Genomic DNA, 14,864 nt, shown 5'->3' with positions numbered 1-14,864 from the left:
CATAGTCTGCACGCAATCTTCTTAGAGGGCTTAGCCCCCAGAATAAAAGATGAACTGGTGGCACGAGAGCTTTCTCTTTCTCTCGAAGGCCTTATTGATCTAACAGGGAGGATCGATAGACGTCTCCAGGAACGTTCACGGGAGAACTGTGCTAATCCGAAGACTCATTTTAGAGATCATTCCTAGGTGCATAGGTTCTTCCTGTGAAGAACCTATGCAGCTAGGTTATACCCGCCTTCCAGATGAGGAAAGAGCTCGTTGCCATCAGCTTGGCCTCTGTCCTTATTGTGGGAACTCTGGCCATCAGTTACCACAGTGCCCTAGGAAGAGCACGACCTCATGCCAAGAAGTTCCTGAGATAATCCCTCTTGGTCTCACCACAACTTCTCCATCACTATTGTTTATGTTGCCTGCTTCAGAGGTGACATCTTCCGTTAGTTTCTCTACACAGATCCTAGTGGACTCTGGCGCAGGAGCAAATTTTATACAACAAGACCTCGTGGACCAGTACCAAATCCCTACATGTCCGTTAACTCCGCCACTGGCTCTTTCTTCAGTCCACGTGGCCACCGCCCTGCCGAATCTTCCAAGTTCTAGTAGGAAATCCCAAGAGTCTCAGACCAATTCCAATTTCCTTCATAAGAATTTACTGAAGACCATCTTTACACAGCAAAGAGAGCAACTGTCACACAGGACAACCGAATACTAAACCCTAGAAAGGGAACACAAGCGGACTGTGAAAGGGTTTGTGTCCCTCCTGGCGTATAAAGAAGAGGAGATTCAACGTTTACGGACCCGACTACATCCTGAAAATCAGGAGAGAATTACTCTTCAATGCTGCAACCAAGGTCAATCACCATACTCGCCCGAATCTCCGTTTGTGGTGCACCCAGCCTTCTTGTCCCCCCCGGAGGGGGCCCTTGAGGAGGGGGTATTGTTGCGTTGGGTTCCGTGGCCGTTCCTGCTCACCTTCTTACTTCGGCCCTGCCGGCTGCGCGTGGCCTCACGGCACGCTAGAGGTGCCACCGCCGTCCCTCCGGGCTTGTCCAGCGGCCGACGCATCCCCTCTGAAGCTGCGGCACTTCCGGGATTTCCCTAGCACGCACGTGCCCCTCTTTTCAGGATTTAAAGGGGCCGTGGCGCGCTAGGGCTGCCGGGCCTGCCTGGATGACGTCACGGGCCCAGCCTTATTTAAAGCAAGCTCTGACAGTCAGAGCTTGCCTTTGCAACGGGTTTACTCCTTGTTGCCCCTGGTCTTCTTGAATGTTGTTCCAGGATCCTTCTGTTCCAGTTCAGTTCCTGCTTGTTCCTGCTTCCTAGCCCTGCTTGTTCCAGTGTTCGTTGTTCGTCTCCCCAGTCTTACCTCGGACTGTCCTTCTGGAATAGACCTCAGCTTGTTCCTGACCTGCCTGCAGCCTGCCAAAGACCTCAGCTTGCTCTTCGACTTTGCCTGACCTTTGGATCTTGACCCTTGCTTCATTGACCATTCCTCGGACTGACTTCTGGACTCTGACCTTGCTTGCCTGACCTCGCTTGATTCTGGCTCTGACCCTAGCCTTGTCATTGCAATCCCTGTTCTGGTTCGCCCTGTTGAAACCTGTTCACAGCCTCGAACCCGATAGTGCTCCTCTAGCATCTGTGGGCACGCCGGATCTACTCTCTCCCAGGAGACCCTGCGAGGCCCACCTAAGTCCAAGCAGCCCGGGTCCCTACGGGCTCCTCCCAGGGGGACCTCTGTCTCCTTCTATGCTCCGCCCCCTGTGGACAGTTCCTGTACTGCCACAGAATAAGGGTCCACCCCCGAGCGCAACCCTAGGAGACAGGATACTGCACTTGACTATGAGCTCCTCCCAGGGGGACCTCTGTCTCCTTCTGTGCTCTGCCCCCTGTGGACAGTTCCTGTACTGCCACAGAATAAGGGTCCACCCCCGAGCGCAACACTAGGAGACAGGATACTGCACTTGATGGACCCTTGGTCTGACCCAACATAGCATATCTTATGTTCTTATTACTTAACAAATACTTGGGCCTTTTATCTCACCATCAGACATAATTCCTCAGCATCTCTGACACCTGTTTATAAATCTAACACACAGACATACACTTCACCATTGTAATGTATTCTATCATTCATTTCTATATTCAGGCAACATTATCTTTGCTCTGACCTGCTCATTTTTGTTTTCATCTTAAGACTTTCCTAAAGTATAATCATTTTATCTTCACATGCCTTGTATTCCTGGATTGTTCTGAATTTCCATTTTAGTATCCTATTCATAAGGTCATTGTTGCGATGGTCTGGTACCAAAAATAATGTTCCCTCTTAGAGATAGTACCTTGTTCTTTGTGATGTGACATCTTGTCTGTGTAGGTGGCAACCTCACAACATTATCCTTTTATGTTTTTAAGAAACGTATTTCCTCCAAGTCTGTCTTATTGCTTAGTAGCCTGTGCTGTGTTCGTACTTTACAGGCCAGTTTGATACCGACATAAGGTTCTGGTAAGAACCAGCACAGTAGGTTCCTGTTTCACTTAGATTCATAATGGTGGGAATGGCTACATTGGATCAGCTTTCAAAAGCTTGCAACACTATCCCTCTCAGGAATAAAGTGAAGACTCAGAATGGAAAACAGGAATCCTAATTATTTGTTTGCCAACTGAATTATCTAAAATGTTTACTAGTACAGCTTTTGGAAGAGATATTTTATATACTTTTACTGGCATAGTACAAAGCACTTATCCTAGGACAAGGCAATTACACGGTAAAAAGATCTCTGGGATGTATTCATTAGTCTCAAAGAACTCTATTCTTTTGTTTTGCACCTATCACTAGTAAATGTCATATGCAGAACCATAGCTAGGCAATGTGTTGCCTGTGGCCAAGTGAAAAACTACACCCTCACCCATTACACAACACATGACACCACAAGTTGTGAGACTGTTAAAATGTTTGTACAGCAATGCCCATAGCCGGTGCAAGGGTATTAGGTGTCCTAGGAAAACCTTACAACCTTGCACCCCCACCCACCCCATAATCACATAATTAAAAATTATACATTTATAATAACAAATTTTACATGAAAAATGCCATGCAAAGCACAATCTTCTGACGTAAAAATATCATTTACAATAAGCACAGTATATTATTTTTACATACATTGCTGTGGTGCCAACCCGAAAACCCTGCAAAAAAGCAAGAGATACGTGGAATTCATATGGTATTAGGCCTACTGTAATGTGTCTGGGCATGAGCATGACTCTCAGAGAGCCACAAGAAAACAGAATTGCAATGCAATAACATTTCTTTATCAAAACAACACTAACTGCCAGCACTCAAACAGAAACAACTCTACCTATGAACGTTAAAACTGCAAATATTACCCCAGACCTAAAACAATAATACATCCCCTATTAGGAAAAAAGATCAAGCCAAACTGCTATATATCCCCACATAGAAACTGCACACTATTGGAATACCTCACATCAGTCACTGGAGGGTGGCTAATGTAACCCCAATATTTAAAAAGGCTCCAGGGGCGATCCAGGAAACTATAGACCAGTTAGCCTGACTTCAGTGCCAATAAAAATAGTGGAAAGTGTTCTAAAGATCAGAATCACAGAACATATAGAAAGACATGGTTTAATGGAACAAAGTCAGCATGGCTTTACCCAAGGCAAGTCTTGCCTCACAAATCTGCTTCAATTTTTTGAAGGGGTTAATAGCATGTGGATAAAGGTGAACCAGTAGATGTAGTGTATTTGGATTTTCAAAAGGCATTTGACAAAGTTCCTCATGAGAGACTTCTAGGAAAAGTAAAAAGTCATAGGATAGATGGCGATGTTTTTTCATGGATTACAAACTGGCTAAAAGACAGGAAACAGAGTAGGATTAAATGGACAATTTTCTCAGTGGAGGGGATGGGCAGTGGAGTGCCTCAGGGATCTGTACTGGGACCCGTGCTTTTCAATATATTTATAAATGATCTGGAAAGGAATACTATGAGTAAGGTAATCAAATTTGCAGATGATACAAAATTATTCAGAGTAGTTAAATTACAAGCAGATTGTGATAAATTGTAGGAGGATCTTGTGAGACTGGAAAACTGGGCATCCAAATGGCAGATTAAATTTTCCGTGGATAAGTGCAAGATGATGCATAGTGATGCACATAGGGAAAAATAACCCAAGCTATATAGTTACACAATGTTAGGTTCCATATTAGGAGCTACAACCCAGGAAAGAGATCTAAATGTCATAATGGATAGTACATTAAAATTGTGGGCTCAGTGTGCTGCGGCAGTCAAATAAGCAAACAGAATGTTAGTAATTAGTAGGAAGGGAATGGTGAATAAAATAGAAAATGTCATATTGCCTCTGTATCGCTCCATGGTGAGACCGCACCTTGAATACTGTGTACAGTTCTGGTCGCCGCATCTCAAAAAAGATATAGTTGTGATGGAGAAGGTACAGAGAAGGGCGACAAAAATGATAAAGGGGATGGAACAGGTCCCTTATGAGGAAGGACTAAAGAGGTTAGAGCTGTTCAGCTTGGAGAAGAGACGGCTGAGGGTGAATATGACAAGAGTGTTTAAAATCACGAGAGGTCTAGAATGGGTAAATGTGAATCAGTTATTCATTCTTTTGGATAATAGAAGGACTAGGGGGCACTCCATTAAGTTAGCATGTAGCACATTTAAAACTAATCGGAGAAAGTTCTTTTTCACTCAATTTACAATTAAACTGGAATTTGTTGCCAGGGGATGTGGTTAGTGCAGTTAGTGTAGCTGGGTTTAAAATAAGGTTTGGATAAGTTCCTGGAGGAGAAGTTCATTACCTGCTATTAAGCAAATTGACTTAGAAAACAGATTTTATGATTATTTTTTTTTTAAATCTAAAAACATGGCTTTTTAAAAAGGCTTTTGAGGGATCTAATTAGCTGGCTATCATCTATTAAGGCAAGGAAGTTAAATAGTTTTCTGACGATTGAGGCATATATCTTTTATCTGTTTTATGTTATTTATGATTTATTTGATAACTACTGGTTTTATAATATTTTATATCATTTTCTTAATTTCTTCAAATTTATTTGGTTTTTACTTTGTTATGATATTTATTGTAATTTTAATTTGTTTATGATTTTATTATGTTATTATAAACCATTATGATTGGTCACAGAATGACGGTATACATAGGCAATAAATTAATAAATAATCTCCAAGAAGCCAGACTCTACATTCAGTGCAACACTGAAGAAAGAGAAACAGAATGCATTTCCTCCTATTCTGAGCAAAATATAGAATCGGAAGACATGCACATTGCCAAAGCTGACAGAGTCTAATCACTAAAAACTGAAAATAAAATGCATTTTTTCTACCTTTGTTGTCTGGACATTTTATTTTCTAATCGCTGTGGCCTTAGTTTCTCTTTTCAACTTTCCACTTGTTGGTTCTGTGTCTTTTCCCAGGACTTCTTTTCTATTTTCCATTTATCTTCTCTCCTCCTGTCTTCTCTTCCATCCTATGTTTGACATGAATCTTCTCCATATTTCCCTTTTCTGACTGTATTCGCTAATAGCTATATTCCTTTCTCCCTTCCCGATCCTCAGTCTCCCTCTTTTCATCTCTCACCTACCTACCAGCTTTTCACTCCACTTTCATCCACTCCCCAGCCTTTCATTCCCTCCTCTGTCTCTTGCTCCATCCCCAGCTTCCTATTCCTGCTGTTTTTCACATATTTCCTGGTCCCCCATTTCCATATTCTATACTGACCCCCTTTCAAACACTCAGGTGCTGCTTTGTCACATCACCAGTTCCAGCTCCTTGTCTGTCACTCATCTCCTCCCTGATTTCCAGCCCCTTTATTACTCCCTATGCCATCTCCCATTTCCCTGTTTATTTCCTCCCCAGCTGCTCCATTTTCACCTTCACCCTCTCCACAATTTCCCCTTCCTCTCTGATCCTTCCTATCCTTATGCATCTCACATCCCTCACCATATTAACAAGTCCGTGCTGTCCCCTAATGCAAGTCCTCAATATCCTCCCATCCTCAAGTCTCCAATCTTCCCTTACCTAGTCCACCAGTTCTGCTAGCCTCCCACCCAATCCCAAGTCCCCATTCACTCTCCCACACAATCCCAGTCTTTACTCTCAACCTCAGTCCCTACCCAATCTGAGTCTTTTTTCTTCTGCTTTCTTAACTAATCTTCATTCTCCCTGTGTTCCCATTCTTCCCCATCCCTGAGTCTCCACTTAATACCCAAACATTTGAAAAGTAAGGCCACATTGAACATTTGAAATCACTGCGAGGACCCTCAGAGAGTTTGCTAAGCTGGATGGTGGGATCCCCCTCTTGGTGATTTAAAGTGCTGAGTAAAGCAAACAAAAGGGCTCCTGGGTTTATGGCAGATAGTCATAATGTCTGTAATATTTTTATATTTGTTATTCATTGGTAACCCTGCCCCATCCCTGGAAGCCATGCCCTTTACATCCCCATCTCCTGCCTCACTACCCCCTCCATCTTCATCCCTAACCCAGCACCTGGTTCTTATCTGCTCCCCTACCTTCCCAAGACCCTGGCTCCTGCCCCCTCATTCCAGGCTCCTATCTGTTACTCTCCCCATCCCTTGGCACAATACTTCCCCCAACCCATTCTCCTGCCCCCATCCTCAGCCCTTAGCTTCTTGCCACTCTTCGTTCTCATTCTCTCCACTTGTTCAGGTGTGTCCACTCTGTTGCAGATCTTAGCGTCATCAGCAAAAACACAAATTTTATCTTCTAATTCCACTGCAATATCGCTCACAAAAATATTGAACAGAACTGGTCCTTGAGGAACTCCATAACACTTTTCTGTCTTCAAAATAGGTTCCATTTACTACTACTCACTGACATCTGTCAAGCAACCAATTTGTAATTAATTTCACCACCTTGATACCCACTCCTAGGCTTCTAATTTTACTTATGAGCCTCCCATACAAGGCCATATCAATAGCCTTGCTAAAATCTGAGTAAACCACATCAAACGACCAAGGAAGAGTACTTGATGTGGTTTATTCGGATTTCAGCAAGGCTTTTGATATGATATCCTCGGGCTAGCATTCCTTCATAGAACCCCAAGGACCACACCTCAAATAAGACTTCTGGTCAAGTTCTTTCCTAATGTTAATACGATCTGAAAATCCCTGTTTGAGGGGGGGGGGGGTGAATTCTAAGCCTTAAGCCTTATTCAATAACTAATTCAAGATTAAAGCCTCTTGAATACAGCATTAATAATTATGCTGGAAGCAATTGGTTTCCAACTTTTACTTATTAAAGATGGAAAAGTTGATGAAAATATTAAATTATAAGGTATTTATAATCCATTTTACAGCTTCACATCTTCTAATACATTTGTGACTTTCAACTTCCAGTTAATGTATTCTATTACTGATATCAAATAGCTTTCTTAGCTCAGATCTGTTCCAATTAATAGGATATTGTTAAGCCTCCTCCCACAATTTGGTAAACAAGATGGTATGCAAATTTAGATGTAATAATTCAAAGTCCCACTTCTCATACCTTTAGTCCAGTTGTTCAGTCATTCTCCTTACTTCCCTTAATTCATTTACTTAAAATTAGAAGTTGCACACTATGGGGTAGATTTTAAAAGGTTGCGCGCAGGCATACATGTATGTGTGCTACACAGTGGGGCAGATTTTATAAATCTGCGCACACGCGTACTTTTGTTCGCGCACCAGGCGCAAACAAGAGTATGCGGGATTTCAATAGATACGCGCGTATCCATTAAAATCCGGAGTCAGCGTGCGCAAAGCTGCCAAAAATCGGCAGCCTGTGCACGCCGAGCCGCGCAGCCTGCCTCCGTTCCCTCCGCTCTCCCCCCACCTTCCCCTCCCTTCCCCTACCTAACCCACCCCCCGGCCCTATCTAAACCCCCCCCCCAACGTCTGTCACGAAAGTTATGCCTGCTCGAAGCAGGCGTAACTTTGCGCATGCCGGGCCAGCTGCCGCGCTCCATGTTCCGATCCGGGTGCTGGTTCGGAGGCCGCGGCCACGCCCCTGAACGCCCCCAGGCCGAAACCACGCCCGCTGCGCCACCCCCGATGACGCGCTGAACACGTCACGCCCCCTCGACACCCCCCCGATGATGCACGGATCGCGACACGCCCCCCAAAACGCCCCCCCCCCAGGAAAGCCCTGGGACTTACGCTCGTCCCGGGGCTTTGCGTGCACCAGAAGCCTATGCAGCATAGGCTCGGCGCACGCAGGGGGTGTTTGGGCCAGGTTTTCGGGGGGTACGTGCGTATCTTACGCGCGTACCCCTTTGAAAATCTGGCCCAGTGCGCGCACATGTATGCCCGATTTTATAACATGCATGCATATTATAAATTCCGGGGTTGGTGCGCGCAAGGGGGTGCCTTTTGAAAATAGGCCTGGCGCACACAAGTCTGGTTACTCGTGTAAATCTTCCATAACACTTTGAAAATTCGGCCCTATATTCATATATATTTCTGTACAAAACTCACATTTTTCTTTGGCTATATTTATTCATTTTTTCAAATGAATTATTAAAAACACCTGTAGGCAGCTAATAATATAAAAGACTTAATGTCCTGAGTGATTTAAATCCTACAGAAATTCCTATCCATAGTGAACGCAATCTACATTTCTTTATAATCATATGCTACAATCAGATTAGCACAGTAAGTTGTAGTTTGTATAGTCCCTAAAATAAAATGTTATTATATTTAGGTGACTTTCTGGTCTGCAAGAAGCGCAGTCCAGATGTATTCCATGCATTAAGAAAGGTGGGAGGAAGGCAAAACGATTACCGGCATTGTTAAGAGTTGAGGTAAAAGAGGCTATTTTAGCCAAAAAATCCTTAAAAAATTGGAAGAAGGATCCATCTGAAGAAAATAAGAAAAAGCATAAGCATTGTCAAGTTAAGTGTAAAACATTGATAAGGCAGGCTAAGACAGAATTTGAAATGAAGTTGGCCGTAGAGGCAAAAACTCATAATAAAAACTTTTAAAAATATATCAGAAGCAAGAAACCTGTGAGGGAGTCGATTAGAGCGTTAGATGACCAAGAGGTTAAAGGGGCTCTTAGGGAAGATAAGGCCATTGCAGAAAGACTAAATGAATTCTTTGCTTCTGAATTTACTAATGAGGATGTTGGGGAGATACTGGTTCCAGAGATGGTTTTCAAGAGTGATGATTCAGATTAATTGACCAAATCACTGTGAACTTGGAAGATGTAGTAGGCCAGATTGACAATCTAAAGAGTACAAATCACCTGGACTGGATGGTATGCACCCCAGGGTTCTGAAGTAACTAAAAAATGAAATTTCAGATCTATTAGTTAAAATTTATAACCTATCATTAAAATCATCTATTGTACCTAAAGACTGGAGGTGGACAATGTCACCCCAATATTTAAAAAGGGCTCCAGGGGCAATTCAGGAAACTACAGACCAGTGAGCTTGACTTCAGTTCCGGGAAAAATAATGGGAACTATTCTAAAGATCAAAATCACAGAGCATATAGAAAGACATGGTTTAATGGAACACAACATGGATTTACCCAAGGCAAGTCTTGCCTCATAAATCTTTTTTTTTTTGAAGGAATTAATAAACATGTGGATAAAGGTGAGTCAGTAGATGTAGTGTATTTGGATTTTCAGAAGGCATTTGACAAAGTCCCTCATGAGAGGCTTCTAAGGAAACTAAAAGTCATGGGATAGGAGGCGGTGTCCTTTCATGGATTACAAACTAGTTGAAAGACAGGAAACAAAGAGTAGGATTAAATGGTCAATTTTCTCAGTGGAAAAGGGTAAACAGTGGAGTGCCTCAAGGATCTGAACTTGGACCGGTGCTTTTCAATATAATTATAAATGATCTAGGAAGGAATATCACGAGTGAGGTAATCAAATTTGCAGATGATTCAAAATTATTCAGAGTAGTTAAATCACAAGCAGATTGTGATAAATTGCAGGAGGACCTTGCGAGACTGGAAGATTGGGCATCCAAATGGCATATGAAATTTAATGTGGACAAGTGCAAGGTGATGCATATAGGCAAAATTAATCCATGCTGTAGTTACACGATGTTAGTTTCCATATTAGAAGCTACCACCCAGGAAAAAGATCTAGGCGTCATAGTGGATAATACATTGAAATCGTCAGCTCAGTGTGCTGCAGCAGTCAAAAAAGCAAACAGAATATTAGGAATTACTTGGAAAGGAATGGTGAATAAAACGGAAAATGTCATAATGCCTCTGAATCGCCCCCTGGTGAGACCGCACCTTGAGTACTGTGTACAATTTTGGTCGCCGCATCTCAAAAAAGATATAGTTGTGATGGAGAAGGTACAGAGAAGGGCAACCGAAATGATAAAGGGGATGGAACAGCTCCCCTATGAGGAAAGGATAAAGAGGTTAGGGCTGTTCAGCTTGGAGAAGAGGTGGCTGAGGATGGATATGATAGAGGTCTTTAAAATCATGAGAGGTCTAGAATGGGTAAATGTGAATCGGTTATTTACTCTTTCAGATAATAGAAGGATTAGGGGGCACTCCATGAAGTTAGCAAGTAACACATTTAAAACTAGAGAAATTATTTTTCACTCAACACACAATTAAGCTCTGGAATTTGTTGCTAGAGGATAAAGTCAACCACGTAGATGGTTCTTCAGTCTTGTCTTGAGCAACTGGCACCCCCAATCTCTTCGCCACCTCAAAAAAAACCTTGTAACTGCTCCTGACAACACCGCAACTGTCCCATCCCTACAGACAGAAAATCATCCAAGTAATGAATCATACTTGTAGATTCCGTATGCCGCTCTGTCACCCATTGGATGAAGGAACTAAATGCCTCAAAGTACATGCAGGATATGGCACAACCCATGGGTAGGCACCTATCCATGTAATATTGTAGCATCCGTCGCTGCTCAACGCCCTCACTCCGCCCTCCTTACCACTGTGGCGACTCCCTCCGGGCCTGATGGACGGCTTGCTGCCGCGGCATCTTCTTGCCATCTTCCTCCGGTGTCCCCGGAGCGGCACGACACTGTGGATCTGCCATGTTCCTGATGACATAGGGCGCGTGCGTGCGCTCCGAATGATGTACCAGCAAGGGCGCGAACCTCGGGGGCTTCCCCCTGAACTGATGTCATCCGCTTCCAGTATAAAAGGTCTCAGAAATTGCTAATGGATTGAGTTAGCAAAGGGTTTTGCTACCTATGCTACTCTGCCTCCTCGGACTTACCAGGGGTACCTGCTCCTCGGGGGCCTCGCTCTCTTTTCTCTATTTCAGATTGCCGATAGGAACCGGTACTTGCTCCTCGAGGGCCCATGTTCCTGAACACTCTGAAGATTCTCTACTGCCTGGAAGCTATCACAGATATAGACAATTGTGAGTTACCATCGCTCTCTCAGAGCTTTCCCTGGAACCAGGTACTCGCTCCTCGAGGGCCTAACCCTTTCCAGCTACTGAGCCTTCTAAAGACTTTATGTGAGATCTGTCATCTAGTTCTGGCTATGAACACAGTATACCTGTCTACTCACTATCTATAGTTTCTCTACAACTCAGCTACCCTGGGATTGTGGTTCCAGTACCTGAGGGACTTCAGCCCTGCCGGGCGTAGCAGCTTACTATTGCCACCTCTGGTGGTTCTACTACCTGTCTAATAAAAGTATTCTGTGTCGGTCTCCATACTCAAGCCTAGCCGGTGGTCCCTCTCAGGATATCCTCCTGGGGGCGCAGTCATCTGCCATCGGCCCAAGGATTCACCTATCTACATTCTTCTACAGCTGAGTGTCCTCTCCAAGCACTCCGCTAGTAACATATGGCTACTCCTTTCCTACCAGAGATCTTCAGCAACAGATTCATAACAGCTTGCTAACTCCACCTCCTTCCGGAGCTAGTACACAACAGATTGCTACTCCTAGCTCTAACACAGAGCTTTCCTACAAGATTGCTAACTTCTCCCCTTCATAGGAGTTTAACCATAACAGAGTGCTAGCTCCTCCCTCCAGAGGAGCTCGCACATAACAAGAATGCTAACTCCTATCTGATGTCTCCGCCTATCCAGCATCAGATCCATAACAGATTGCTAACTCCTCCCTCTTGAGTTGTCATTCACAACCAGCTTGCTAGCTCCTCCCTCCATAAAAAGCCGTATGTATGCCGCATGTATGCCGCATAGATGACTGATTCTCCAACTCTCATTTAAAAGCCCCTGAAGAAGAAATCTTCGAAACACCAGCGGTGTCAGGCATTTCATCAGAGTAGAGCTGACGAGCTCTGGTGCTCTAGCTTTTGTTCTTTGGAAAAGATAAGTTATCTGTTTAAAGAGTACTACTTTGAAATTGGAGTTGTTGATACCTTTAATGGTTTGAAAAAAGTTAACAAAAAAATGTATATAAAAAAGTTTATCCTGCTTTAAAGAGAGGCGGCAGTGTTAATAACGCAATTGAAAAGGGTTACCCCGTGATCAAAGTTGAATGGGCAGTTACACTGATACAAGTGTATAAAAGTTAAAACGCTGCTACAGCGGATGTGTACATTAGCTCACTTATGAGGGTGTACCTAATTCGATATCCGCTTTGGCAAGTAAAGCTCTCCTACTTGCCCCACCCACCAATTCTAACGCCGCATCAAATGATGCGTATTGAAATGAACATAGGCTCTTGGGGATAAAATCATTCACCGATGATCTCCTTGGTTAGAAAGGTTCAGGATCAGTCTATACTTACCTGGCGCCTTCTTGGGGATAACTGCTAATGGAGAAAGGTGCATATTATTGAAAGGAGGAACATCAAATGGCCCCCGCAACTCTCCCCAACTGAATTTCTGCTCCCAATTTATTCCTAGCCATCTCCCTCAATCTACTTGCCGACCTAGCATTCCTTGCCCTCCCTCCTGGCCCCGGACCCACATAAGGGATCCTAAAACCCTCCCGAAAACCTACCCATAATATTAATGCAGCTGCCTTCTTATCTGGATACCCGCTAACTCCTTGCTTAACTCCCCTAACATGATTGGAGAAAACGCTTTTTTCCTTCATGCTTCCCTATTTAATCCCCTTCTGACTAGCCCCGCCTGTCTGTGTGAACATTTACTGGCTGAGTGCATTCCTCCACATGATCTGCACACAGTGCCCTTATTAAAATGCCAGCAGACATCTGATCCTCCTCCTGCCCCTTTGCTACCAACTCTGACTTTGCTGTTGGTTCCTGGCCCACAAAAGGACCCCAACCCCCCTGCCTGCTCCCACATTTGCCCACCCCGATTGCCCAGCGTCAATCCCTGACCCCTCTTTCATGTTTCCTGCACTTTTGTTCGTCATTTGAGTGAGCCATAAATTAATATCCTGGGTGCCCCATGACATGAACCTATTTCCTGCCATTTTTTCCCGGAACTTCTCATCATAGTTGAGCCAAGCCCAACCTTCGTAGTCCCGAAATGCCCCTAGTATGCTATCGTAAACTGTTAACCTAACAATATAGCTATGACAATCACTTTCTATAATATTAATATTATTAAAATCTTATTCTCTCTCGTTATCCTCTTCTCACATATTGAAGAAATACAATACAGTCACATATGGCATGATCCTGTCCGTAATCCGTAGTCCCTCTTCTCACATATTATTCTTGAAGTAATGCAATACAGTCACATATGACATGATCCTGTCCGTAATCCGTAGTCCCTCTTCTCACATATTATTCTTGAAGTAATGCAATACAGTCACATATGACATGATCCTGTCCGTAATTCGTGGTCCAACAAAGATCTCTGTTTCACCTTCATTGTTAGGTCTTCCTCAGGGACTCGAGTTCAATTCTTAATGTAGCTTGTAAGTGCTAACATATCGCATATCTCTTCAATATTTTCCATTCAAATCCGTCTTTATCTTAAAGTACTATTTATTTATTTAAAATCTTTTCTATACCGTCGTTAAGATAGGTACCGTCACAACGGTTTACAATAAGGCACATAAATTAATGTTTATTTATTTATTTTTAACTTTTCTATACCGACGTTCCTGTAAAAAATACAAATCACATCGGTTTACAATGTAACTGCAACATTCGCTCGGGAGCGATACAATGAACCAGGGGAATCAAAATAAAAGAGGCAAGGGGGACATCCATCTATACATTTAACAGCAAAATATAAACTAGAACTAACTGGGTTGAGAACTGAATAAACCGGGGGAGAACCGAACTGCTAGGTTGCAAGAGAGATATGGTGGGCGGGGAGGGGAAAGATTGAGGCAAGGGGATTATCAAAACTTTAAATAAAAATCTGAGATGTATAGTAAAGGTCCGAATGAAAGTAAAGGTATGTTAGGTGTCCGAAAAAGCTTGGTTGAAAAACCATGTTTTAAGGTTTTTTTTAACGTAGACGGGCACGGTTCTTGTTGGAGGTCAGGTGGCAGCGCATTCCATTGGTGGGGACCTGCTGTTGATAATGCGCGGTTCCTTAGGGATGTTTTCGCTTGTGGGGCATAAAAGGTATCTCTGTAAGCACTTCTGATTGGTCTGGATGAGGAGTGAGGTCTTAGATGAAATGAAGAGTTGGGGGAGGTAAGGTTGTACTTGACTCTGTGTATAATTGTGAGAGCTTTAAAGAGAATCCGGAATTTAATGGGCAGCCAATGAAGTAACTGGAGGGTGGGGGTGATGTGGTCCCTATTTTGGTGTTGGTGAGAATCCTGGCTGCCGAATTCTGAACCATCTGAAGAGGTTTGATAGTGTTCGCCGGGAGCCCTAGAAGAAGGGAGTTGCAATGTTACTAAATATATCAATTATATCCATTAAACAGGTGCCATAAAGGTTTGGTAACATAGTTTTATCATAATTATAATTTGGT

This window comes from Rhinatrema bivittatum, chromosome 5 (genome assembly GCF_901001135.1).
Source record: "Rhinatrema bivittatum chromosome 5, aRhiBiv1.1, whole genome shotgun sequence".
Classification (NCBI taxonomy): domain Eukaryota; kingdom Metazoa; phylum Chordata; class Amphibia; order Gymnophiona; family Rhinatrematidae; genus Rhinatrema; species Rhinatrema bivittatum.
This window is presented reverse-complemented; position numbering follows the sequence as displayed.